Genomic DNA, 27,050 nt, shown 5'->3' with positions numbered 1-27,050 from the left:
ACAGGTGGAGAAAAAGAGTTAGGAGATTTGGAAGATGGGCAGGTAGACTCTGAAGTCTGTCTGTCAGTCTTAAGGTAAAGACCATGGTGTATTTTAGTTTATTCATTGAGAAAACGAAGATGCTAACTAGAAATAATCCCCTAAACTCTTTCCCATTGACCAACAAATAGCTAAAGCAGGCAACATTAAAATGGCAATGGGTCTGATATCAGAAGTTCTAGATTCTAGTCATTTTGTTCATAGGTAAAATTTAATCTATCCCAGCCCTAGTTTCTTTAACCTTAAAGTAAGGATGATAATATTTACCTCACAGTTTTATTAAAACACATAAACAAAAGCATTATGAACAAGATAGCACCAAATTTTCATTATTATCATTCATAAATTGGCCAGTCAGCTTCCAATAACAGAAACCTGGTTATATTTGTTTGTATTTGGGATGAGAAATTGATGAATTAATGAAAATTAAAATACATATAAACTTCCTCTATGTACTATTACTGTTTTCCAAGTAGTTAATGACATTAACTCACTACTGCAATCTGCAATAACACTAGTGAGATCTGCAGGGCTCAACAGGACTTTTGTACTTTTTAAGCTTTGAAATAATAGCATTAACTTAAATAACTTTATTTTTTCTACTTATAAGAAAAAATTATTATACTAATTGAAAGATCTATTTGTATTTTTATGTTTTCTCTAAGGTGTGACCTAGAGAAATAAATAGTAAATTAATCCCCTGAGTGTCAAAAGGGAGAAAATCAACACTTTACAGAGTTACAAAACAAAAGGACTGTTACCTGAAGTAGCAAAACATTCTGTCTCCTGTTAATCTGTAAAAAACTCTGGATAAAACTCTCAAGATAATACCTAATTTTTAAACTTATTGTCCAGACAGCACCAAGGGATATCTCACTACACCTAGTCAAAAGCACTCTTCATACAATACAATAAACCCAACTCAGTAAACAAAGTTCTTAAAAGCAATCATGTTTTACAATCACCATGTGGCTAATAGTTTTATTTCAAAGAATACCTGACAATAGTTTTAAACACTGGATGGAACAATGTCACTAAACCCTTCCACTCTTTTCCATGGAACTTTCCACTATAAGAGCAATGGGAATACTAAAGAGATCTGCATATCAACTCCATGAGAGGCAGTCTCTAAGGCATTCAATCCATCCCCCATGGTCTTAACCACCATATGCTCCAGTAGGAAGAGATGCTGCAATGCTGCTTTCTTCAGGTTACAAAAGCCCCACACTCCATTGTTTGGTAAAAATAATAGGCATTTATAGATCACTTTTCACATCCAACACACCTTACAACACATTTAACCACTTAATCTCTACTCTTATCTCATTAAATAGTTTACTTTTTTAAAACTAGTTTTAAAAAATAGGGAAAGTAACACATGCTAAATTATTAAAACATTTCCCCCCCAATATTCAGAAGGGTAAAATAAAAGTCACTCTTCTCATCTTCAATCATCCTACTCACAGAGATGATTTGTCTAAAATATTTCCAGAAATTTTCCTTGCAAACGCACATATTGATGTAGTTGCTGTCTTTTAAGAAAAACACATGCACACAAGTACAGAACTATATTATATATATTATTCTGCTTCTTGCTTTTCCATTCACTTATCACTATACCTTGGACATTTCCCCATTTTTATATAGTTTATCTCGTTCTTTTTTTTTTTTTCTTTTTAGTGAGATAAACAGACACAGAAAGGGAGAGAGATAAGAACCATCAACTCACAGTTGCGGCTCCTTAGTTGTTCATTGATTGCTTCTCATATGTGCTTTGACAGGGAGCTAGCATGGGAAGGGGCCTCCAGCCTATCCAGTAAGCCCTTGCTCAAGCCAGCGACCGCTGGGCTCAAGCCAGCCACCTTGAGGTTTCGGACCTGGGACATCAGCCTTCCAGGTCCACACTCTATCCACTGCATCACCATCGGTCAGGCAGCCTACTGGTACCTCATTCTTTTAAAGAGTGCATGACATTCTATTTTACAATTATATATAACTTATTTAAAAGGTCTTCTACAGGTGGATACTTGTTTCCAGGCTTTACTGTTATATACAATATCACGCTTTCACACAATCTTTGTGCATACATGTGAGTATATTTGTTGAATGGATACCTAGAGATGTAAATGGCAGTTAGTTAAGATATTTTAAACATCTTAGGAACTGGTAGATATAAAATTGCCCTCCTAAAAGGTTTAGTTTTTAATTTCCCCATGTGATCTTAAGGCCCAAAGAACCTTGTTCTACACCCCATCTTTTACATACTTCATTAAAAACTATATATATAGTAAAATATGCTTAGAGAGAAACTAGAAAAATATATTAGAGAAAAAATACTACTCACAAAAATTAGGGAATATTTTATAGCTTAATATTTATTTTGAAATATCCCTTAATTTTTGTGAGCCGTGTATATGAAGAACTATATTATGGATTATTGATTTCCAAGAATTATTTTTAGCAGTATCTTTAAAATTCTTTATTGATTTGAGAGAGAGAGAGAGAGAGAGAGAAAGAGGAAGAGGAGGAGAGAGAGAAACATTGACCTGTTGCTCCATCTATTTTTATACATTCATTGGCTGATTCCTGTATGTGCCCTGACTTGGGAATTGAATCAGCAACCTTGTCATGTTGGAACAATGCTCTAAACAAGAGTTACCTAGCCTGACCTGTGGTGGCGTAGTGGATAAAGCGTCGACCTGGAAATGCTGAGGTCGCCGGTTCGAAAACCTGGGCTTGTCTGGTCAAGGCACATATGGGAGTTGATGCTTCCAGCTCCTCCCCCCTTCTCTCTCTCTGTCTCTCTCTCTCCCTCTCTCTCTCCTCTCTAAAAATGAATAAATAAAATTTAAAAAAAAATTACTTGCTCTTTAAAAAAAAAAAAAAAGATTTACCTAGCCAGGGATTTCCAAGAATCATTTAGAAACTAAAATACATAATACTTAAACTACTTTGAAGATTATATAGTTTTTAATTCAGAATATATTTTAAGATCTTGTTTGATGCTAATGCTGCACAACATATTACAGGTGAATGATCCAAATGTGGCCTTCATGTCCTGGAATGGGATGAAACAGGTAGAAAAATGGAAAGTGAATTTGGGAGTAACAAAAAATAGAGGTTAGAGGAGCTGAGAACAGTAACTGACATTTGTGGAGCTGACATTTACTATGTATCAGATCCTCTATTAAGAGTTTACATGCAGTATCTCAATTCTCATGAACAGCCCTATGACTCTATTATTATCTTTATGAGGCTGAGAGGTTAAATAATTTGACTAATGTTATATATACAGCATTATTTCAAACCCAGCCAGTTATTCTGGCTCCAGAACCTGTTTTCTTTTAGTCCCCCCCTCCCTTCTTTTTCCAAGTGAGGAGGGGAGATAGAGAGACAGGCCCCTGCATGCACCCTGACTGGGATCCAGCTGGCATCCCCCATCTGGGGCCGATGTCTACGCATCTGGAGCCATGCTAGCAACCAAGCTATTTTTAGCTCCTGAGGCAAGGCTCCATGGAGCCATCCTAAGTGCTTGAAAAAATTGAGCCATGGCTGCAGGAGGGGAAGAAAGAAAAAGAGAGGAGAAGGGGGAGGGGTGGAGAAGCAGATGGTGGCTTTTCCTGTGTGCCTTGACCAGGAATCGAACCCAGGACATCCACACACCAGGCCAACGCTCTACCACTGGGCCAATGGGCCGGGGCCCAGAACCTGTTTTTTTAACCAGTATTCTATACTGTCTCCATGATATAGAGGTTCGTTACAGAATAAGCTAAGTCTGAAAAGGTCTAGTGCCAACAGGAAGAACTCTCAGAGACTTTAAATGCCTACCTAACTGCACCTGGTGATTTCTCCTCTACTTGATTCTAGCTATGCCTGGCAGGTCCTGACAATAACAGGGACCAAACCCCGTACTAAATACAGCAGTAAGATGATCTTTTGGCTGTTGTATACCATCTTCTTACTAGCAGATTCCTTAGAACTCTGCATTTCAAACTAATATTCACCACAAGGCATTTTTCAAAGCACTTAATATCTATAGCTTTTTTTGTTTTCCTCGTTTTATTTTTACTTAGCATCTTACATGAAGGAGGCATTTGATGTATTTATAAAAGTAGTGACATCATCATCTTATTTGTTGTCTGAAATAACTGTATTAGCTAGGCAGGCATTATCATTCCTTATTATAGTTAAGGAAAAAGATAAAGCAGACTATTATGTAGGTAATAAGAAGGCTGGACTCCAGGCTCAGATGTGTCCTATTCATCCTTTATATTACTGACAGATTAACTAAATTCATTTGGACTAATCCTGAATACCTGTATGTCAAGAATTTTGTTAGATGCTGATTATCAAAATGAATACAACTTACATACCTTTATAGTAAGTCCCTACTCAAAACCCCCAAATAGTTCCTTATTCCCTTTGAGATCAAGTCCAAACTCTTCCTTCTAGCCTTCAGATCCTCCATAGTTTAAATCCTACCATAATCCAGTCATTATTACATAGGTAACTATTTTTTTAACCTACTCTCACAAGACAAACCTTTGTTATAAATAGGTGGTTTTTATCCTGTCCTCTTATAGCTAAGTCTCATTCCCCTCTCCGTTTATGTTGTTCCCTCTCTGAGACCACTTTCATCTACCCTTTAAGGTTATCCATGTAAAACATTTTTAAGGCCTAGTTCAAGTCTTAACTCTTTTAATAATTACAACCTGCCCTGGCCCGTTGGCTCAGCAGTAGAGCATCAGCCCAGTGTGTGGATGTCCCGGGTTTGATTCCTGGTCAGGGCACACAGGAGAAGCAACCATCTGCTTCTCCACCTCTCACCCTCTTCCTTCTCTCTCTCAATCTGTCTCTTCTCCTCCCGCAGGCATGGCTTGGTTGGAGCAAGTTAGCCTCTGGCACTGAGGAGGTTGCCAAGTAACAGAGCAAAGACCCCAGATGGGCAGAGCATTTCCTCATAGGGGGCTTGCCGGATGGATCCTGGTCCAGGTGCAGGTAGGAGTCTGTCTCTCTGCCTCCCTGCTTCTCACTTCAGAAAAATAAACAAACAAATAAATAAATTACCAACTCTATAGTGTTTTTGCATCCATCCTTACTTGATTCTCAGTACAATCCTGTGTAAGCAGGACTGGCTGAGTTTCATTTATAAATGAGGAAACTGAGGCTCAGAAAATAAGGGACCTGCTCAAGTTTACATAGCAAGTGTCAGAGCTAGGATTTGGACTTAGGTCTTCTGATTAAGTCCAGTGATCAATTCCTGGTTTATAGTATACTGTGACACATTTATAACTCTTAGAATGTATAATCTATATTGTTTTTCAAGGTCTTATTCTCTTTTGAATGCCACAAAACTTAACTCTCTGCTGGAGCAAATCAGACACAGTGACTCTCTTTTGTGGACTTCATAGAGACTAGCATAGTGCTCAGCAAGTCATGAGCACTAAATATATTCTGGTTGGTTGGTTGAGCCTTTATATCAAACCCCACTGTATTTTTCTTAGGGCTCTAGATAAATATTTCCTGAGGAATCAATACATTAGTTAATGATGGATGTTCTCTCTCCCTGTGAGCTCACTCCATACCTGGAATAGGGAGAAGTCCCTGAGACTCATTTTCACTCCCTCATCTTTCTCTTGCTGCCCCTTGCTCTTTGGATAGATGTCTCCTTCATACATCCAATAGAGGGCCTGGGACACAACCCAGTAGGTAAAGGCTTTATTTTTATTTTCAAGCCTGTCCTAGACTTTCAGGAGCCAAAAGTTCAAATCACAGCAGGACTGATTCAGCTCTTTCACAAGCAATTTAGTACTATGTAGTTTGTTTAGACTGGTTGAGTTTCCAGGCCCTGGCTGAGCAGCACTATTATCTCTCCAAGTTTTCATGTACCAGCTTCCCTGTCCATATTTCACTTCCCATGTCTTCTCTGAAATCAGGTGAACATGCAAAATTACATACTTAACACAATTATAGACTTTTCAACAGCCATCTAAAAAGTAGCTTCAAGGAATTATAATATAGGAATTTTTTTTCTTTCTCTCTCTGAGTTAGGCAAAACCAAGAAGTATGCAAAAGTAATACTGTACTCCTCAATCCTTAGTAGAAAGGGGGCACTTTGTATCATTCTTTAGCTAGTACATCAGACTGAGAAAAGATTCCGTGTTGTCAGATACTATTCAATCTACCTCAGCTGGAAGGCCAACTGGACAAAGGATCTTAAGTGAAGTGAAAAGCACTTTGTCAGGGAAAAAGAAACTAAGTAGCAAATCTTCCCTTAATTTTTAATTGTGAAATATTTCCAACATACAACAAACAGCCAGATACTCAGTAGATGCACTATCACATTCTAACGTTTTACTCTTTAGAATTTAAGAAATAAAACATTACAGTTGAAGCCCCCTGTGAAATTTTTTATGAGCCCTTTCCCTGCTCTCTATACATGTAACAACTACTCCTCTGAATTTGGCGTTCATCTTTCCATTCATGTACCTATGATACATTTTTATTTAATGTTAAATTTATTCTGAAAATTATAGCTTGTAAAGCACTGAACTTTTTTTATTTCTTAAGGTTGCTACATGAAATATATATAAAAGAGTAAATAAAACATTTTTGCTGCTTAAAAACTTCTCTGATAAAGTCAATATAGTATAGCAAAATGTTAATTGTGAGTCCAAGAGAGATGTGTATTTGGTTGTTTATTGTACAAATTCTTTCAACTTATCAGCATGTTTACTTCTTTTATAACAAAATATTGAAAAAAAAGCAAAAACATTAAGTTCTAAAAATCTCAGTAAGGAATGCCTAACTGGTGGTGGCACAGTGGATAGAGTGTTGACCTGGGATGCTGAGGAACCAGTTTTGAAACCCGGAGGCCACCAGTTTGAATGCAGGATCATCAACATGATCCCAAGGTTGCTGGTTTGAAGCCCAAGGCCACTGGTTTGAGCAAGGGGTCACGGCTGGACTAGAGCCCCCTGCCAAGGCATGTATGAGAAGCAATCAATAAACAACTGAAGTGCTGCAACTACAAGTTGACACTTCTCACCTCTCTCCCTTCCTGTCTATATCTCTCAGCAAATAAAAAAGAAATCTCAGTAAGGAAAAATAGCAACTGGTTTCAGATACGTAAGGACGCAGTATACTTACAGAAAACAATAATTAGTCTTGATAGTCTAATTACTATTTAAGCTCTTGCTTTATGGTGTCTAACAAATAAAAAGAGAAAAGACCGCTTCCTCTAAAATTTACCTTTACATAGTCACTTTTTGTAAAGCAGTTATTTCAGCTTTGAGTTTTCCGTTGTTTTCTTGAGAGTTCATAAAATGGTCTGTTTATAATCCCCCCTCTCATCATGATTAGCCCAAAGCTGGAAAACTATTTATGGTTGATAGGTATCTTTAAGAAAATTAGTACATTAAATAATTAGAAGAGGAGTACTTTAAAAAAATTTTAAAGAGTTTTATACTCTCTCTCACAAACCTTAATTCCCTTATCTCAGGAAAATGCTCTGCTACAAGCTAACAGAAGAAGAACTAAAAGGACATTCACTATTGATGAAATACCACTAACATTATGCAATAGTACTCTGCCTACGATTTGAGGTATTTTCAGACATATATGTTACTTATGTCTCACAATAAACATAATTTTTTTAAGGAAGAGTAAAGTGAGTCTCAATGAATGTATTTTAAATTTTTAAAAATTTTCCCCAATTACAGTGGACACACAATACCACACAAGTTTCAGGTGTACAACACAGTGATCAGATATCCATATAACCTCTGAAGTGATCACCCCAATACGTCCAGTGCCTGACACCATACATAGTTATTACAATATTATTGACTCTAATCCCTATGCTGTACTTTATATCCCCATGGCTGTTTTTATATCTGGCAATTTGTGTATCATAATCCCTTCCCCTTGTTCACCCATTCCCCCAACACTACTCCTATCTGGCAACCATCAATTTGTTCTCTGCATCTGTGTGTTTGTCTCTGTTTTGTTTATTTACTTATTTTGTTTTTTAGATTCCATATATAAGTAAAATCATATGGTATATCACCTTAAACATGTCAGAATGGCTATACTCAATAAATCAAGAAACAACGAATGTTGGTAAGGATATAGGGAAAGGGAAATTCTCATGCACTGTTGGTAGGATTGTAAATTGGTTCAGCCACTATGGAGAACAGTATGACAGTTCTCGGGAAATTTAAAAATAGAACTATCATATAGACATATGTACCCCTATGTTCACTGCAGCATTATTTACACTAGCAAAGATATGGAAACAACCTAAGTGTCCATCCATAGATGAGTAGATAAAGAAGATGTGGTTCATATATATATATAAATACAATGAAAATTTCCCATAAAAAAAGATTAAATCTTGCCATTTGCAACAACATGGATGGACCTAGCGGGTATTAGGCTAAGTGAAATAAATCACACAGAAAAAGAGAATAAATGTACTTTTATTTTTATTTATTTTTAAATTTTACTTATTAATTTTAGAGAGAGAGAATGAGAAAGAGAGAGTGAGAGACATCGATCTGTTCCTATATGTGTCCTGACTGAGAATCAGATCTACACCTTTTGCATATTGGGATGATGTTCACCAACCCAGCTATCCAGACAGGGCTGAATGTCATTTTAAAGGTCTTGCAACCAACACAGACACAGGTTTCCTGACTCTAATACCAGTGTTCTTTCCACATAACTGAGAACAATGGAGTAGAAATCTTCGTTTTAGTGACACTTTATAACAACTCCATGATCCCTAAAAGGTTGAAAACTTCCCTCTATACTATAAAGTAAAAGAGAGCCATGAATGGTTTCCTGGGCAAAAATAACTTTTTAAAAATGGACAGGGGAAGAATTGCTGGTGAAACCAACTGAGAGGCTATGCGCAGGGAGTATAAGGAGAACCAGCAAAGAATGATAATAAGAAAGCCAAAGGAGGTAAGAATTGCAGAGAGGAATTGTCAATAGTGTCATTTAAGATGGGGACAAAACCTGACCAGGCGATGGCACAGTGGAGAGAGCGTCGAACTGGGTCGCAGAGGACCCAGGTTTGAAACCCCAAGGTCGCTGGCTTGAGCAAGGGGTCACTTGGTCTGCTGCAGCTCCTCCTCCCACCCCCGTCAAGGCACATATGAGAAAGCAATCAACAAACAATTAAGGTGCCGCAATAAAGAATTGATGCTTCTTGCCTGACCTGTGGTGGCGCAGTGGATAAAGCGTCAACCTGGAAACGCTGAGGTTGCCTGTTCAAAACCTTGGGCTTGCCTGGTCAAGGCACATATGGGAGTTGATGCTTTCTGCTCCTCCCCCCTTCTCACTCTCTCTCTCTCCCCTCTCTATAATGAATAAATAAAATCTTAAAAAAAAAAAAAGAATTGATGCTTCTTATCTCTCTCCTTTCCAGTCTGTCTGTCCCTCTCTCTGTCTCTCTCTTTCTGTCTCTGTCACAAAAAAAAATAAAAGGGACAAAAAGTATTCTCTGGCAATCTTAACAAGAGCAGAGTTTGAGTGGTGGACGGAGCAAGTCAGATTTCAAAGGTTGAAGAGTGAATGGTAGTCAAAAAAGAAGGTAGTAAACACAGACTGTCTTTTCAAGAAATCAAAATAAAATAGTTTGAGGTAAAAACAAGGTTATGGAATAGTATTTTAAAATGATATTTTAATTTATTTTAGTCTAATAAAGACCTGAACACTTTTATAAGCTGAGGAAAACAAGCCAGTAGAGAGAGGTAAAAAATATATTTGACCTAACGGCAAAGGAGGACATTGTCTCAATAATTTATCTTGCTCTGCAAGCATTTTTAAGTTAAAGGATGCAATAGTTAAAGAGTCTAAATTCTAAGAAATAGAAATATTTTCACTAAAGATATATATGCCAATAAGACCTTTAGAATTCATAACCCTCTGAAATACGTTCACATACTAGAACCTAAAAGATCCGTAGCAAATTGGCTTGTCAGCCATTTTCCAGAAATTTCTAGAGTGACAAATGTAATTGTGTGTGTGTGTGTTGTAAGGATAATTTAATTTCCCATTCTTGATATATGCTTGACACATATGAAGAGAGCTGTATAGGTCATTTTCTGTGCCCCCCCCCTTGTATGTTCTAAGAGCAGATGTGAAATCAGAGCTAAATATGTTAAAATAATGACTAACCCTCTCCCATTGCCATCCTTCTAAATGATCCTCACCTTCTCAATTCCAGGCCAGTTCCCAAACTCCCACTGACATCACTACAGGCATGCTACTGGCTTTTAGAGTTCATTTCAATACACCCCAAAATAAACTACAGCACATGAAAAAAATGGGGGGAGGGGAAGAATCCACTTAATGAGCTTGACATGTTGGAATTTGGTACTCTAAATATTGAGCTCCTGCATAGTTTACCTTATCACAGTTAAGGATCTTAGAATTTCATATGTAGCTTCTGGCCAACAGTTTTAAAAACTGGCCAGATGGAGCACAAAGGTTGCTGGTTCAATCCCTGGTCAGGGCACATATAGGAACAGATTGATGTCCTGTCTCTCTCTCTCCCTTCCTCTCTCTCTAAAACCAATAAAATAAACATTTTTAAAAAGTTTAAAATAAAACAACCATTTCTTCTTTTCGACCACAGATAAAAACCCTCCAACTAAAAATAGTAATACACATGAACTTCCTAACGACACAATATTTTTACATGTAATTATTTTCAACCTTCCCAAATACACCTTTCTATCCCAGTAGAATTGCTGGGTCACACGATAGTTCTATTTTGTGTTTTCTGAGAACTTTCATACTGTTCTCCATAGTGAATGCAACAGTTTACAATCCCACCAACAGTGTATGTATCATATGATTAAGTGGAACAATAAAGTAATCTTTCTTTCTCGCTCTCTTCCTATCCCTCTTTCTCTCTAAAATCAATCAATACATTTGTGCATGTGTGCATGTAACAGAGACAGAGAAAGGGACAGATAAGGACAAAGAGGCAGAAAGGGAGAGAGATGAGAAACATCTATTCTTCGTTGTGGCACCTTAGTTGTTCATTGATTGCTTTCTCATATGTGCCTTGACTGGGGGGCTGCAGCAGAGTGAGTGACCCCTTGCTCAAGCCAGAGACCTTGGGTTCAAGCCAGCGACCATGTGGTCATGTCTATGATCCCATGCTCAAGCCAGTGACCCCACTTTCAAGCTGGTAAGACCACGCTCAAGCTGACAACCTCAGGGCTTCGAACCTGGGTCCTCTGCATCCTAGTTCAACGCTCTCTCCACTGAGCCACTGCCTAGTCAGGCTCAATCAATAATTTCTTTAAAAATGAAATTAAGTGTCTGTGGTGAAAGTATTGACAAAAAATTTGAACTGGTCACAAAGCCAATGTCTTACTTTATCCCTCACCCACCTTTAGTGCAGTTAGCAAAGCTGGATATTGTGTAAAACAAGGAGCAATGATGAAAGACTGAAAAAGAAGATATTTTCAGTTGGATAATAGATAGCACAATAAGAGTAGGGTACTTCAAATCTGAATTAGAAAAGGAAGCTTTTCCAGTAATACCACTTAGAAGGAATCTAAGCCAAGTTATATAAAAATTTGGCACAACCTCTTTGAAATTGTAACATCGTCTGGAACTTCCTATGTGCAGGCCAATAGCCCTGAAGAGATACACTATTAGATTAAAGTGGACTCTGGTGGCTCTGGCTGGGTAGCTCAGTTGGTGTTAGAGCATTGTCCTGATATGCCAAGGTTGTGGGTTTCATCCCCGGTCCTGACACATACAAGAATCAACCAGGGCCTGACCAGGAGTTGGCGCAGTGGATAGAGCGTCGGACTGGGATGCGGAAGACCCAGGTTCGAGACCCCGAGGTCGCCAGCTTGAGCGCGGGCTTGTCTGGTTTGAGCAAAGCTCACCAGCTTGGACCCAATGTCGTTGGCTCGAGCAAGGGGTTACTCGGTCTGCTGAAGGCCCGCTGTCAAGGCACATATGAGAAAGCAATCAATGAACAACTAAGGTGTCGCAATGAAAAACTGATGATTAATGCTTCTCATCTTTCTCCGTTCCTGTCTGTCCCTATCTCTCTCTCTTTCTGTAAAAAAAAAAAAAAAAAAAGAATCAACCAGGGAATGCATAAATGAGAGGAACAACAAATCAATCTTTCTCTCTCTCCCCTTTTCTTTCTCTCTCTAAATTAAAAAAATTTTTTTGTTTTGTTTTTTAAAGAAGTCTCTGGTGCCATTCATTGTAGCACAGCCAACACCCCGCTGATCAGCATCTCCTGAGCATTCCAAATGTCTAGAATCCAAACATACCTGCCACCCTGCCAGTACAGCAACAGCTACCTCACATTCCACAGACTCTCGCAGCAACTTTTCGGTTGCAAGCTTTACCACAGAGAAGTGAGGATTTTAGGAATCTCTTGCCAAGGTCAAGCTAGGGAACAAGATCCAGGCTGTCTCTCCAAGAGAACCACCAGCTTCTAAAGTGACTAAACAAGCTCTGCTAAAACTTCAAAGTAAAAATGGCCCTCAAGAAAAAGATTGTGACCCAGTGTTCTTGGATGAGACAAGTCTTCCAGTCAGTGACATGTAAGATGGAAGCACATGGAGACTGATCTGCCTCATTAGCCCCTCAGTTTCCTTTCATGATGCTTCTAGCCAAAGATGATAGAGGGTGAAAAGGTTTAAAAAAAAATTTTTTCCATTGATTAGAGAAAGAGAGAGAGGGAGAAAGAGGAAGGGAGGGGGAAAGGAAAAGAGAGAAAGAGAGAACCATCAACTCATTCCATTTAGTTGTACACTCATTGGCTGCTTCTCGTATGTGCCCTGACCAGGGTCAAACCCACTACCTCGGCATGCCAGGATGACGCTTTATCAACTAAGACACCTGACCGGGGCGAAATGGTTTTTAATACATATATTAAACTGCCCTGTAGTATCATACGTGCCCCGCAGATGATCCTGGCAAACACAGGATTTAGGGAGGAGCCAAACTAAATACAATCTCTTTTTAAAAGAAAGAAAGAAAGAAAGCCCCAAGAATCTCAGTATCAACTGTCTGAAGTATTTTATGCTTTCATTTGGGTGATGAAAATGTGTGTGTGATATGTTTTCTTAGTGTATTTGACAATTTAAATGTTTAAAATTGTAAAGCATTAAAAATGCTTATTAATTATTTTGGTCACTTAAAAAATGCTACACTGACTTTCTGTTAGATGATCAATATTTACACATTCTTACCAGGTAGTATTATTGAATATATTACCAGAATAATCTATCTAGACTCATGATGTCTGTGGTGCCCTTGGATTGTAAGGGGAGTGGTAAGTTTTCATAGAGAATATTATTGGACTGTTGGTGAGGGTTGTGGGTTGTAATGGGGTGATGAAAAGAGGAAAATTATATTTTAAACAACTGTATCCTGGACATTTGTTTGACAAAGCTTAAATAGGACTTGCAGTAGTCATTGCTTTATTCAGTGAAAATTATTTGGTGTGAAATTTCTGAGCAATCTGATTTTCTTATCAAAGTTTTATATGTAGTTATTTCTTTTTCCTTTTAGTTGAATTTATTGTGGTGATACTGGTTAACAAAATTATAAAGGTTTCAGGTGCATAATTCTACAACACACCATTTGTACACTGTATTGTATATTCACCATCCCAAGTCAAGTCTCTGTCCATAGTTCTTATTTCTATATTTGGATCAGTGAAAGACCTTCATTTGACATGTAAAGATATATGCACTTTCCTTAGTCATGCTATCATGGCCTCTACTTTTTTGTCACTAACAACTTATATTCAAGTGCCTGTGTTTTTAATCTAGTTAATGTGCTCAAAGGCCCTACATAATTGGTTTTAAAGACTGGGATAAAATTATTTTCAGTAGCATAGTTTAATGTGGTAAAAGATATATCATTTTATGGTAGAGTTGCCAGAATGCTGGTATTCTACTACCTGTGCGGTATGTTTTAAAACACAAATTTTTTGTTTGTTTGTTTTTGAGAGAAAGAGATGAGAAGCATCAACTCATAGTTGCAGCACGTTAGTTCATTGATTGCTTCTCATACCTTCTCATGCCGTGATTGGGGGGGGGGTCAAGCCAAGCCACTGACCCCCTGATCAAGCCAGCGACCTTGGGTTTCAAGCAGTGACCTTGGGATCACGTCAATGATCCTGCACTCAAGACGGTGACTCCATCCTCAAGCTGGCAAGCCCATGCTTAAGCTAACGACCTTGGGATTTCAAACCAGGGACCTTAACATCCAAAGTCAGCACATCCACCGTGCCACCAACCTGTCAGGCAGTAGTTATCACTTTTTTATCTATTATAATGGCTCTTTTGAAAGCTCCTTTTTCATGAACACACCTAAGAAATCTTGTATAGACAGTCTGTGATATTCAGGAGCCAAATGCTATTTTCTTTGGTATAGCTTCCACATCACATGTTTATGTTAACATATGTTGGTATTGGTAATTTGATATATTTCATAGTGGCAAAATACTAGCTCTATTTTGGGACTTTTTATGGAACTACCCTTGCATTCAATACATAGGTGATTGTTAAAAGTCTTTAATATTTATGTCAATACTTTTATAATTCTATGGAAATTATCTAATTACTTTAAAACGTACTCTTATAAATATGTCACATATGAGTTGTCAAAAAATTACTTTGAAAACCTTAATATTTGCTCCATTTCTTTTTCTGTACATATAACATGTCTTCTTTCAGAACAGGAATATAGGTGTGCTTCCCAATGTTTGCTTTTATGTCTGTTATCTTTATATATCCAACTGGTGAACACTGAAATGGCTTGAGAATAAACTGCTCAAAATTAAGAAAAAAGAAAGAAAGCCCAAAGTTTGGTTTTCTTAAAATTATATCATTTGGTGTTCTGTGGAATTCACATTCTAACATATCTGAGATGATTACCTTTTAATTCAGAGCATATTAAAAGTGATTTCATTAATTACATGTTCTAGCTCTTAAGAAGAGGGATAGTTAAGAAGCAAAACAAAAAACAAAACAAATTAGCCTTCCAGGCATATTTCAACTTATTTAAAAAGGGCTTTAACCTAAATGGCACTTGCCTTTTGTAGGTGGTGGTGAAGAATATGCTGTAGTGGTTTTGAAGGTTTCTGACATACATATGGAAAAGATTTATTATGGACATAAAATTATGAATCCTAGTTTGAGAAGAACACAGTTTATATATATATATATATATATATATATATATATATATATATATATATATATATTTTTTTTTTTTTTTTTTTGTATTTTTCTGAAGCTGGAAACGGGGAGAGACAGTCAGACAGACTCCCGCATGCGCCCAACTGGGATCCACCCGGCACGCCCACCAGGGGCGACGCTCTGCCCACCAGGGGGCATGCTCTGCCCCTCCGGGACGTCGCTCTGCCGCGACCAGAGCCACTCTAGCGCCTGGGGCAGAGGCCAAGGAGCCATCCCCAGCGCCCGGGCCATCTTTGCTCCAATGGAGCCTTGGCTGCGGGAGGGGAAGAGAGAGACAGAGAGGAAGGAGGGGGTGGGGGTGGAGAAGCAAATGGGCGCTTCTCCTATGTGCCCTGGCCGGGAATCGAACCCGGGTCCCCTGCATGCCAGGCCGACGCTCTACCGCTGAGCCAACCAGCCAGGGCGAACACAGTTTATATTGATAAAAAGGGGTAATAGTAAAAATATTAATACTAGTTACTGCTTGTTGAGTGCTTATTAATGTGATAGGCATTTAACTTTTTTTTTTTTTTTGGTGACACAGAAAGAGAAAGGGACGGATAGGGACAGACAGGAAAGGAGAGAGATGAGAAGCATCAATTCTTCATTGTGGCATCTTAGTTGTTCACTGATTGCTTTCTCATATGCACCTTGACCAGGGGGCTGCAGCAGACTGAGTGACCCCTTGCTTAAGCCAGCGACCTTGGGCTCAAGCTGATGAGCCTTGATCAAACCAGATGAGCCCATGCCCAAGCAGGCGACCTTGAGGTTTTTGGTTTTGTTTTTTAAAATTTTATTTATTCATTTTTAGAGAGGAGAGAGAGGGAGAGAAAGAAGGGGGAGGAGCTGGAAGCATCAACTCCCATATGTGCCTTGACCAGGTAAGCCCAGGGTTTCAAACCGGAGACCTCAGCATTTCCAGGTTGACGCTTTATCCACTGTGCCACCACAGGTCAGGCAGACCTTGAGGTTTTGAACCTGGGTCCTCTAGGTCCCAGTCCTAGGCTCTATCCACTGTGCCACCACCTGATGAGGCTAACTTTTATATCTCAAATCCTTATGAGAAATTGTAAAATATTGTTTCTATTACAGAGTTGAGGGAATGGGCTCAAAGACGCTAAGTATCTTTTCCCAAAGCCTGAAAATAGATGAAAAGTATGGTTCTTCATTCATTCCTTCTACAGAAGGTCACGAAGTACCTTCTATATGCAAGAATTCAAGGATATAATCATGAACAAGATAGAGACTGTCCCTGCCCTCATTGAGTTGTAAGTGGCAAGAACAGATAACAAATACTGTGTAATAGTAGATAGGGTTGGACGTATTATGCAAAGGAAGCAGAGAATTCTGTTAGAACACAAGGTGAGAATTTTTCCACAGAAGAGTAAGGAGTGTTGTAAGCAAAGGTGGCTCATAACCAATTCTGTGTTTTAAACAGTTTCTAAATTTCCTGACCTTTTGTTTAGTATTCCAGTTGAACAGCTGTTTCAGGGCTGGGCTAGGTCATTGATAACAGGTCCTTTCTTCTCTCGCCAAATGGCTGTGTAGTTTAGGGAAATTTCCCAGTGAATAATTAACACGAGTACAGTCTGCCAGTTATGTTTATTAACACATTCTTTCTGCCTCAGGATGGTAGAATAATAGTGAATCAGAGAAGCAAGGATATGAGTCTTTGCTTAATAAATATTCATTGGATGGATGAAACAAGATGATCAGTACCTTTAAACAGGGTTTTCTAAATGATACCCAATGGCTGTGACTAGGTAATCATTCAGGTTGAATCACATTTGACTGGCTGATGCAGAGATGGAAAGCTCTTAGTTCTAATTTGATACTAGATTTGTACTAAATAAGAAATTTACTGGTATCTAAAGTCTGCCAATTTCTTTTCTTGTTTTTCCTCAGTAAATGATCTTAATACTATATGATATAAAGGGTGTCAATCATAGTGCAAAGTTAGAGAAATTGGGCTATAAGCTTGTGAAAGAAAATAGGGAAGAACTTTGACAAATACAAGTGAAAGTACCATTACTTTACACCTTGACATAATATTTGGTGCTCAATATTTGTCAAAGATTTCCTATGAACTATTTTGCTTCCTTTTTAAACAATCCTATAGGATAGATGGGCAGATATCCTTATTTGACAGATGAGGAAGCTGAGGCTTAGCATAGTTATGAGGTGAGACAAAACTAAAACCAGGTCTTCTTGCTCTTAGTTTATTTCTCTTTCCTTCTATTACACTGCTACTTGTCTATACTTCCCTTGATGACCTCTTCGTATATATAAAAAGAAAATCAACACTAACTAGTCAGGAAAGCTAAAATAGAATTGAGTTTTTATCTATAGGAGTAATATTACAATAAAAACAGAAAGAACAATAGTATAATCCAACTTCCTTCCATTACACAGGTATAATAAAATATATTTGTATGCCTATAATTTATATACATTTCCTATTTAATCATAATTTAAAGAACAGATGCTGTTCTAGGATAAATTTTCACTTTTACCTGGGAAATCTTTTTTTTTTGGTGACAGAGATAGTCTGAGAGAGGGACAGCCAAAAAACTACTGGACCTGATAAATGAATTCAGCAAGGTTGCCAGGATATAAAATTAATACTCAGAAATCAGAGGCATTTTTATACACCAACAATGAACAGTCAGAAAGAGAAATTAAGGAAACAATCCCCTTCACTATTACAACCAAAAAAATAAATGTAAGATAATATCATATCATCTGCAAATAATGATAGCTTTACTTCTTCTTTTCCAACTTGAATGCCTTTTATTTCTTCTTCTTGTCTGATTGCTGTGGCTAGGACTTCCAGGACTATGTTGAATAAGAGTGGTGAAAGAGGGCACCCCTGCCTTGTTCCTGATCTTAAGAGGATTTCTTTTCATTTTTGCCCATTGAGTATGATGTTGGCTGTGGGTTTGTCATAGATAGCTTTTATCATGTTGAGGTATGTTCCCTGTATTCCCACTTTGTTGAGAGTTTTGATCATGAATGGGTGCTGGATTTTATCAAATGCTTTTTCTGCATCTATTGAAATTATCATGTGGTTTTTCTCCTTTCTTTTGTTTATGTGATGAATCACATTGATTGATTTACGAATATTGTACCAGCCTTGCCTCCCCAGAATAAATCCCACTTGATCATGGTGTATGATTTTTTCCATATATTGTTGGATCTGGTTTGCTAATATTTTGTTGAGGATTTTAGCATCTATATTCATCAGGGATATTGGCCTATAATTTTCTTTCTTTGTGTTGTCTTTGCCTGGTTTTGGAGTCAGAATTATGCTTGCCTCATAAAAGGAGTTTGAAAGTCTTCCTTCCTCTTGAATTTTTTGAAATAGCTTGAGAAGGATAGGAGTTAGTTCTTCTTTGAATATTTGCTAGAAATCACTTGTGAAGCCATCTGGCCCAGGACTTCTCTTTGTTGGGAGTTTTTTGATTACTGTTTTGATCTCATTTGGTATAATTGGTCTGTTTAGGTTTTCTGATACTTTCAGATTGATTTTTGGAAGATTGTATGCTTTAAGGAATTTGTCCATTTCATCTAGGTTGTCTAGTTTTTTGGCATACAGTTCTTCATAGTATTTTCTTACAATCCTCTGTATTTATTTGTTGTGTCAGTTGTTATTTCTCCACTCTCATTTCTAATTTTATTTATTTGAGTCCTCTCTCTCTCTTTCTTGGTGAGTCTAGTTAAAGGTTCATCAATCTTGTTTACCTTTTCAAAGAACCAGCTCCTAGTTTCATTGCTCCTCTGTATTATTTCTTTAGTCTCTATGTCATTTATTTCTGCTCTGATCTTTATTATTTCCTTCCTTCTACTACATTTGGGCTTTCTTGCTGTTCTTTTTCTACTTCTTTTAGATGCAGGGTTAAGTTGTTTATGTGAGCTTTTTCTAGCTTCTTAAAGTGTGCCTGTAGTGCTATGAACTTCCCTCTCAGTATTGCTTTTGCTGTGTCCCATAGATTTTTAGTTGTTGTATGTTCATTATCATTCGTTTCTAGGAATTTTTTAATTTCTTCTTTGATCTCATTCTTAATCCATTCGTTATTTAACAACCTGCTATTTAGTTTCCATGTGTTTGAAAATTTTTGAGCTTTTCTGTTGTAGTTGATTTCTAGTTTCATGCCATTGTGATCAGAGAAAGTGCTTGATATGATTTCAATCTTCTTAAATTTGTTGAGAGCACTTTTGTGCCCTAACATGTGGTCTATCCTAGAGAATGGACCACGAGCACTTGAAAAGAATGTGTATTCTGCTGCTTTAGGGTGAAAGGTTCTAAGATATCTATTAAATCAAGTTGACCTAGTGTGTCCTTTAAGTCTGCTGTTTCTTTGTTAATTTTCTTTCTTGAGGATCTATCTAGTGATGTTAATGGGGTATTAAAATCCCTACTATTATAGTGTTGCTGTTGATCTCACTCTTTATATCCATCAAAGTCTGCTTTATATATTTAGGTGCTCCTATATTAGGTGCGTAGATATTTATAATAGTTATATCTTCCTGTTGGATTGCTCCCTTTATCATTATGTAGTTACCTTCTTTATCTCTTACTATATTCTTTGTTTTAAAGTCCATTTTGTCTGATATAAGTATTGCTACTCCAGCTTTTTTTTCATTTCCATTTGCGTGTGAAGTATTTTTTCCATCCTTTTACCTATGTGCATCTTTTGTTTTAAGGTGTGTCTCTTGTAGACAGCATATATACGGGTCCTGTTTTCTTATCCATGCAGCTACCCTATGTCTTTTGATTGGATCATTTAATCCATTTACATTTAAGGTTATTATTGATATGTAGTTGTTTATTGCCATTTTATTCTTTAAAGCTGTATTCCTCTTTTGCTATATTCTTTTCCCACTTTGATCTGTTTACACCATGCCCCTTAACATTTCCTGCAGCATTGGTTTGGTTGTAATGAATTCCTTGAGTTTTTTTTTTGTCTGTGAAGCTTTTTATTTCTCCTTCAATTTTAAATGATAGCCTTGCTGGATAAAGTAGTCTTGGTTGTAGGTTCTTGTTCTGCATTACTTTGAATATTTCTTGCCATTCCCTTCTAGCCTCAAGTGTTTCTGTTGAGAAGTCTGATGTCATCCTTATGGGGGCTCCTTTGTAGGTGATAGCCTTTTTTCTCTAGCAGCTTTTAATATTTTCTCTTTATCGCTTAGCTTTGGTATTTTAATTATGATGTGTCTTGGTGTAGGTTTCTTTGGGTTTCTCTTTAGTGGAGTTCTCTGTGCTTCTTGAACTTGTGAGAATTTCTCCTGCATTAATTTAGGGAAGTTTTCAGCTATGATATGATTGAATAAAGTTTCTATCCCTTGTTCTTTCTCTTCTTCAGGAACCCTTGTAATGCGGATGTTATTTCTCTTCATGTTGTCACAGAGCTCTCTAAGAGTTTCCTCAGACTTTTTGAGTCTCTTTTCTTTTTTCTTCTCTGCTTTCATGCCTTCATTTCAGTTGTCCTCCAACTCACTGATTCGATCCTCAGCTCTATCCGTCCTGTTTTTAATTCCTTCCATTGTGGTCTTCATTTCTGATATTGTATTTGTCATCTCCGACTGATTCTTTTTTAATATTTCAATATCCTTTTTTATACTTGCTATTTCTTTATTTAGGTGTTCATGATGACCATCCATTGTTGTTCTAAGATCCCTAAGCATCCTTACAATCATTATTTTGAACTCCGCATCTGGAAGTTTGATTATTTCCATATCACTCAGTTCATCTCCTGAAGGTTTCTCTTGTGGTTTCATTTGGATTGCACTTCTTTGTCTTCTCATTATGTCTGTGTGTTTGGGTATTTTCTTTGTAGAGCTGGTTGAGTCTAGGCTTGGTGTTGTCTGCCTCCAGTTTTCACTTGTGTTGTTTCTAAGTCTTCTTGGGTTGGCATCAGCTATTATTTGTAATCCATTTTTGGATTTGGGCCGCTTTGAAGTCTTGATTTGTTTGTTTTCTTAACAGGTGATTGTATTGTTTGCTGATCTCAGCAGGGGGCTTATTTGAAACTGTATCCAGGAATGTGGTGGGTGTGACCTGAGGCTCTGAAGTCCTCTTCTGCCAGTTAATCTCTGGGGGCAGGTTGCTTTCTCAGCTTCAGTAGGGGGAGGTGTATCTCAGATCTCCATGGAGACCTGAGTTACTGCCCCTCCTCCCCACTTCTTGTTTTCAGCTGTGTCTTGTTGTGCTGATTGGAGCTGGAGAGATGTCTGTATCTCTGTGACCTGGAAGTACTTTTGTATTTTGCTTTGTGGAAGGATCAGCCCCTCCCCCAGTTATGGCCACCTCTAGCACTGAATGAGTCAGCTTTTCAGGTCATCACCTTTATTCCTCTCCCCCTCACCATCCGTCTCTCTCTCTCTCCCCTTTCTTTTCGGAATACAAGCAGGCCCTTTCAACACACCTCGTTCCCTGGTCGCCAGGCAAGTGGCTGTGAGCAGTATTTACTGCTCTTTTCCTTAGAGTGAGAGCCCAGCCTCACCCCCACCCCATTACAGTATGCAGGGGAGATTCAGGTGCTCCCTACCAGGTTTGTTGTGGCTTCTTTTTAGCTCCTTGGTTTTTGAGAGCTGTTCTTGTAGTCCAGATTTGGTTTTTCACACTGATTGTTCATAAATTAGTTTATAATCCAGTTCGGTGGTGTGAGCTGGGAGTCTGTGCGTCTGCCTACTCTGCTGCCATCTTCAGGTCTAAAAGGGAGTTTTATGATTTGGGTAAGTCTGTTTACCTCTCTATGAATCGTGGATTGTTTTCCTTATCTTGACAAAAACACCTCGGGACAACCTGGGAGCCCAGGTTAAATTTAGAATTCTTGGACTCTTTAGGGGTTCTTGCAGGATTGTCTCTTGCTCTCTTTTGGTTACTATTTGCATGGAAATATTTTCCACCTTGTTTGTGTCTTTGTATCCCAAATGAATCTCTTGTAGTTAGGTCATGTGTTTATATCTCTTATGACAATCTCTATCTTTTGATTAGAGAGTCTAGTTCATTCACATTTAAAGTAGTTACTGACAAGGAGAAATTCACTTCTGTCATTGTGTTATTTGTATTATATATATGCCATTTAGCATTTTTTTCTCTCAATTCCTGCATTACTGTTTTCTTTTGCATTTAGTTGATTTTTTTTGTAGTGAAATGTTTAAATTCCTTTCTCATTTCCTTTTCTTTATATTTTTAACTAATTTCTTTGTAATTATAATATAAATGACATTTAACCTAAAGTTAAAACACTCTCATTTCAACTTATACCAGCTTAGCTTCAATAACAAACAAAAACCCTGCTCCTTTACAGCTCCACCTCCACAAACCCTTTTAGTTGTTGATGTCATAACATTCTCTCTTTATACACTGTGTATCCCAAAACTAATAATCAATCCCAAATAATTTATCCCAAAACTAATAAACTAGTAATTATCTTAAAGGATTAGTCTCTTAAATTATGTAGAAGACAAGATTTGGAGTTAGAAATCAAATGACAGTACACTATCTTGACTAGGTGGTAGTACAGTGGATAGAGCACTGACCTGGGAGGCTGAGGACCCAGGTTCAAAACCCTGAGGTTGCCGGCTTGAAGCCCAAGGTCACTGGCTAAAGCAAGGGATCACTCGGTTGGAGCCCCACCCCCACTATGAGAAGGCAATTAATAAAGTGCTGTAACTACTATGAGTTGATACTTCTCATCTCTCTCCCATCCTGCCTGTCTCTCTCTCAGTAAAAAAATTTATAGTATACTAGTAACTTTTATCTTTAAATGTATTTGTTTCTTAAATCATGTAGAAAACAAAAAAGTACAATTACAAACCATTGTTATAATAATACTAGTTTTTATAGTTGCCCATGTATTTACCTTTATTAAGATCATTAGTTCTCCATATGGCTTCCAGTTACTGTCTGGTGTCCTTTCATTTCACCTTGCAAGAAGTCCTTGAGCATTTCTTTCTTATAGAGCAGGTCTAGTGGTCACCAACTCCCTCAGCTTATGTTTATCTGGAACGTTTTAATTTCTTTTTCACTTTTAAAAGGCAATTTTGCCAGATATAGAATTCTTGTTTGACATTTTCCCCCCTTTTAGTACTTTGAATATCTTGTGCCACTGTCTTTTGGTCTCCAATTCCATGTGAAATCTGATCAGTATTATCGAGGATTCCTTGTATGTGACAATTTGCTTCTCTTTTGCTGCTTTTAAGATTCTTTAACTTTTGAAAGATGTGTCTTAGTGTGGGACTCTTTTAGTTCACCTTATTCAGAATCATTGAGCTTCTTGGTTTTTGTTTTTTTTTTTTGTATTTTTTTGAAATGAGAAGCAAGGAGGCATAGAGACAGACTCCCACATGCGCCTGACTGGCATCCACCCGGCAAGCTCACTAGGGGGTGATGCTCTGCCCATCTGGGGCATTACTCCATTGCAACTGGAGCCATTCTAGCACCTGAGGTGGAGGCCATAAAGCCATCCTCAGTTTCTGGGCCAGCTTTGCTTCAGTGGAGCCTTGGCTGCGGGAGGAACCAAGAGAAAGATAGAAAGGAGAGGGGGAAGGGTGGAGAAGCAGATGGGTGCTTCTCTTGTGTGCCCTGGCTGGGAATCAAACCCAGGACTTCCACACACCGGGCTGATACTCTACCACTGAGCCAACTGTCCAGGGCCAGCTTCTTGGATGTTTATATTCAAATCTTTCATCAAATCTGGAATGTTTTTAGTCATTATTAATTCAAACAGTTTCTCTGTTTCTCTCTCCCCTTTCTGGGATTCATATGATATGTATATTGATTCTCTTATTAATGTCATATAGGTCCTTTTGGCTTGGTTTGCTTTCCTTCATCTTTTTTCTTTCTGTTCCTCAGACTTGATCATTTCCACTGTCCTGTCTTCAAGTTTAATGATTCTTTCTCCTGTATGCTCAAATCTGCCTTTGAATTCATCTAGGGAATTTTTCATTATAGTTATTGTCCTTTTCAGCTCCAGAATTTCTTTTTGGTTTCTTCTTAAGTTTTTGCGTTAGTAATATTTCCATTTTGTTCAAATATCATTTTCTTGACTTCCTCCACATTTTCCTTTAGTTTTATGAACATCTTTAAACAGTTGCTTTAGTCTGACCAGGGGTGGTTCAGTGAATAAAGCGTCAACCTGGAACACTGAGGTCACCAGTTCGAAACCCTGCACTTGTCTAGTCAAGGCACATATGGGAGTTGATGCTTCCTGCTCCTCCCCCTACTCTCTCTCTCTCTCTCTCTCTCCTCTCTAAAATGAATAAATAAAAAAGTTAAAAAATAAAGTTTCTTTAAAGTCTTTAGATAGTGTATCTGCCATCAGGTCATTTTCAGGGACTTCTGTTGACTTATTTTTTCCCTTTGAATGCATTAATATTTATACTTTCCTGTTTCTTTATATGCCTAGCAACTATTTGTTGAACATTGGACATTAGAATGTAATAATGTGGTAAGCTTGAAAATCAGATTCTCCATTTTCCTCAGGGTTTATTATTTTTTGCATTATTATTATTATTAATTGTTGTAGGCTGTCTCTGTACCATGGATCAGACTGAGGTGTAAGTTTATAGTCTTCTCAGTTTATGAGCCTTTCCCTGATCATGTATGATTACTTTCTAATTATCTCCTCATATGTAGTTGATTTTAAATGTCCTACTCTTTAATGTCTGGCTCCCCAAAGGAGATAAAGCAAAAAATAAAGGGGAAGAAAAGAAAGACTGCTAGCCCATTAAGTTGTTGAAGTCACTTTAGCTAGAGGGAGAGGGTCTTGCAACAAAGGGGGTAGGTGCAATAATGGATGCCTGCTTCTCTGTTGGCACCTCTGTGATCAGAAGCAGCAATCAGCTATCAGAGTACAGATCCCTGATATCTAGAGGATAGGGTCCCTTTTGCCCTCCCTGTCTTCTACAAGATGTTTGCAAGCTGCTCCAGAAACACATACACAGCTGCCTGTCATGGGCTGAGGGTGGGGGATGGATATCTGCTAAGGCCTGAAATTGACACAATTTACCTTCCAAATCTTCCCTTAGAAGTTGCAAGCCCTCAACAGACTCCAGAGTTCCAAAATAGTTATATCAGACAGATTCTGCCAGGGCAATTGTTGTTTAAGTAGAAAATGGATTCTTGGTGCTTCCTATTCCACCGTCTTCTCTGAATCCTCTGTCAGCAGTAATAAGTATTTGATATTTATTAGTCTTTGTATTTTTATAATACACAAAAAACAAGTCTTCCAAAACTTAGTTTGTCAAAGTCAAGAATTGAGGAAAAATTTACTTTTTTGTTTGTTTGTTTATACTATGAACAATAATATCTGGTGGAAAAGTAAAATTATTTACCTAGCTTTAAAAGCTATACCTAATTTCATTAGGGCTGCAATAATTAGATTCATTTTTCAAATTAAATTTAAGAATGCCTTCCATAGCTACCAGAAGCAGAACATGCCAGATAAATATAAAAAGAGTCTGTACATACATTCTTTGAAACAAAGAATACTTTAGTGAAATGAAAATTCTTACTCAAATGGCTAGGAAAAGAGCTTTTATAAGTGTGCACTTACCAATTTAAAGGTTATTTCATACAGTGGCAGAACTGGAGGACAAGAGGACAGCTTAGTACCCCCCCCTGTGGCCACACCCAAATGTTTATAAATAGCTGATAGTTTTTGGATCAGAAGAGTAACCACATGGTGGGAGGTGGAGATTTAGATTTCAAAAGGGTCTATAACAAAAGATGCACAGTTTCAGTTTAATCAGTTAGAAACAGTTATTAATGCATGGAAAGCTATACTTTTGTAAATCAGACATATGTAATATCATGATTGATTTATATATATCTCAGCTCCTATTCACAATGAACTTTTCTTCTTTTCCACTTTTTAAAAAGTTAAGGTACAATGAGATACCACCTCACATGAATTAGGATGTCTATGATCCAAAAAACCCAGAAAATAACGTGTTTTGAGTATGTGAAGAATCAAAGCCCTTGTGCACTGTTTGTGGGAGTAGAAAATAGTATGGTATAGTGGGTCCTCAAAAGTTAAAAATAGAATTACCATATGATCCATAACTCTGGGTACATATACATTTAAAAGCCGAGTCACAGAAATCTGTACACTCAGGTTCACAGCCATATTATTCACAATAGCCAAAAGGTAGAAGCAACCCAAATGTCCATGCACAAGTGAATGGATAAACAAAATATGGCATATGCTTACAACAGAATATGATTCAGTCTTAAGAGAAAGAAAATTCTGACACATGCTTCAACATGAATGAACCCTGAATGCATTATGCTAAGTGAAATAAGGCAGCCACAAAACAACACATTGTATGAGTCCACTTAATATGAGGTACCTACAGTAGTCAAATTCTCAGAGATGGAAGTAAATTGTTGGTTGCCAGGAGTGAGGTCGATGAGAGGTTGGGGAGTTATGTAATGGATACAGAATTTCAGTTTTGTAAGTAAAATATTCTCTAGGTTAATATAGTTATTAATTAGAACATATACTAAAGTAGAAGTACATCTGTCTTCTTTTCATAGCTAAAAGATGAACAATATAGTCCAATTTATTGTCTTTATATTTAAATCCACACACAAATTATTATACCAAAAAGGCTGAAATTAAATGAAGTCATATCTCAAAACTAAAAAATAAACAGACAAATACAAGCTAAAGGAAATCTGATGAGGTACCCGAGAGAAAGATCTTGGAGGAAAGATTTTTTTCCCCATAGACTGAATGAATTAGTAACACAATACCATGG

The 27,050-nt window shown here is 37.6% G+C and overlaps 1 protein-coding gene and 1 pseudogene across 1 annotated transcript in view; one reads left to right on the top strand and one right to left on the bottom strand.

Moving 5' to 3' along the window:
* Positions 1-27,050, bottom strand: part of SSH2 (slingshot protein phosphatase 2) — a 286,303-nt gene that overhangs the window by 133,265 nt on the left and 125,988 nt on the right. The gene's annotated exons all lie outside the window — the stretch shown is intronic.
* Positions 11,426-12,636, top strand: LOC136324879 (pleckstrin homology domain-containing family A member 1 pseudogene; annotated as a pseudogene).

Source organism: Saccopteryx bilineata, chromosome 2 (genome assembly GCF_036850765.1).
Source record: "Saccopteryx bilineata isolate mSacBil1 chromosome 2, mSacBil1_pri_phased_curated, whole genome shotgun sequence".
Lineage (NCBI taxonomy): Eukaryota > Metazoa > Chordata > Mammalia > Chiroptera > Emballonuridae > Saccopteryx > Saccopteryx bilineata.
This window is presented reverse-complemented; position numbering and strand designations above follow the sequence as displayed.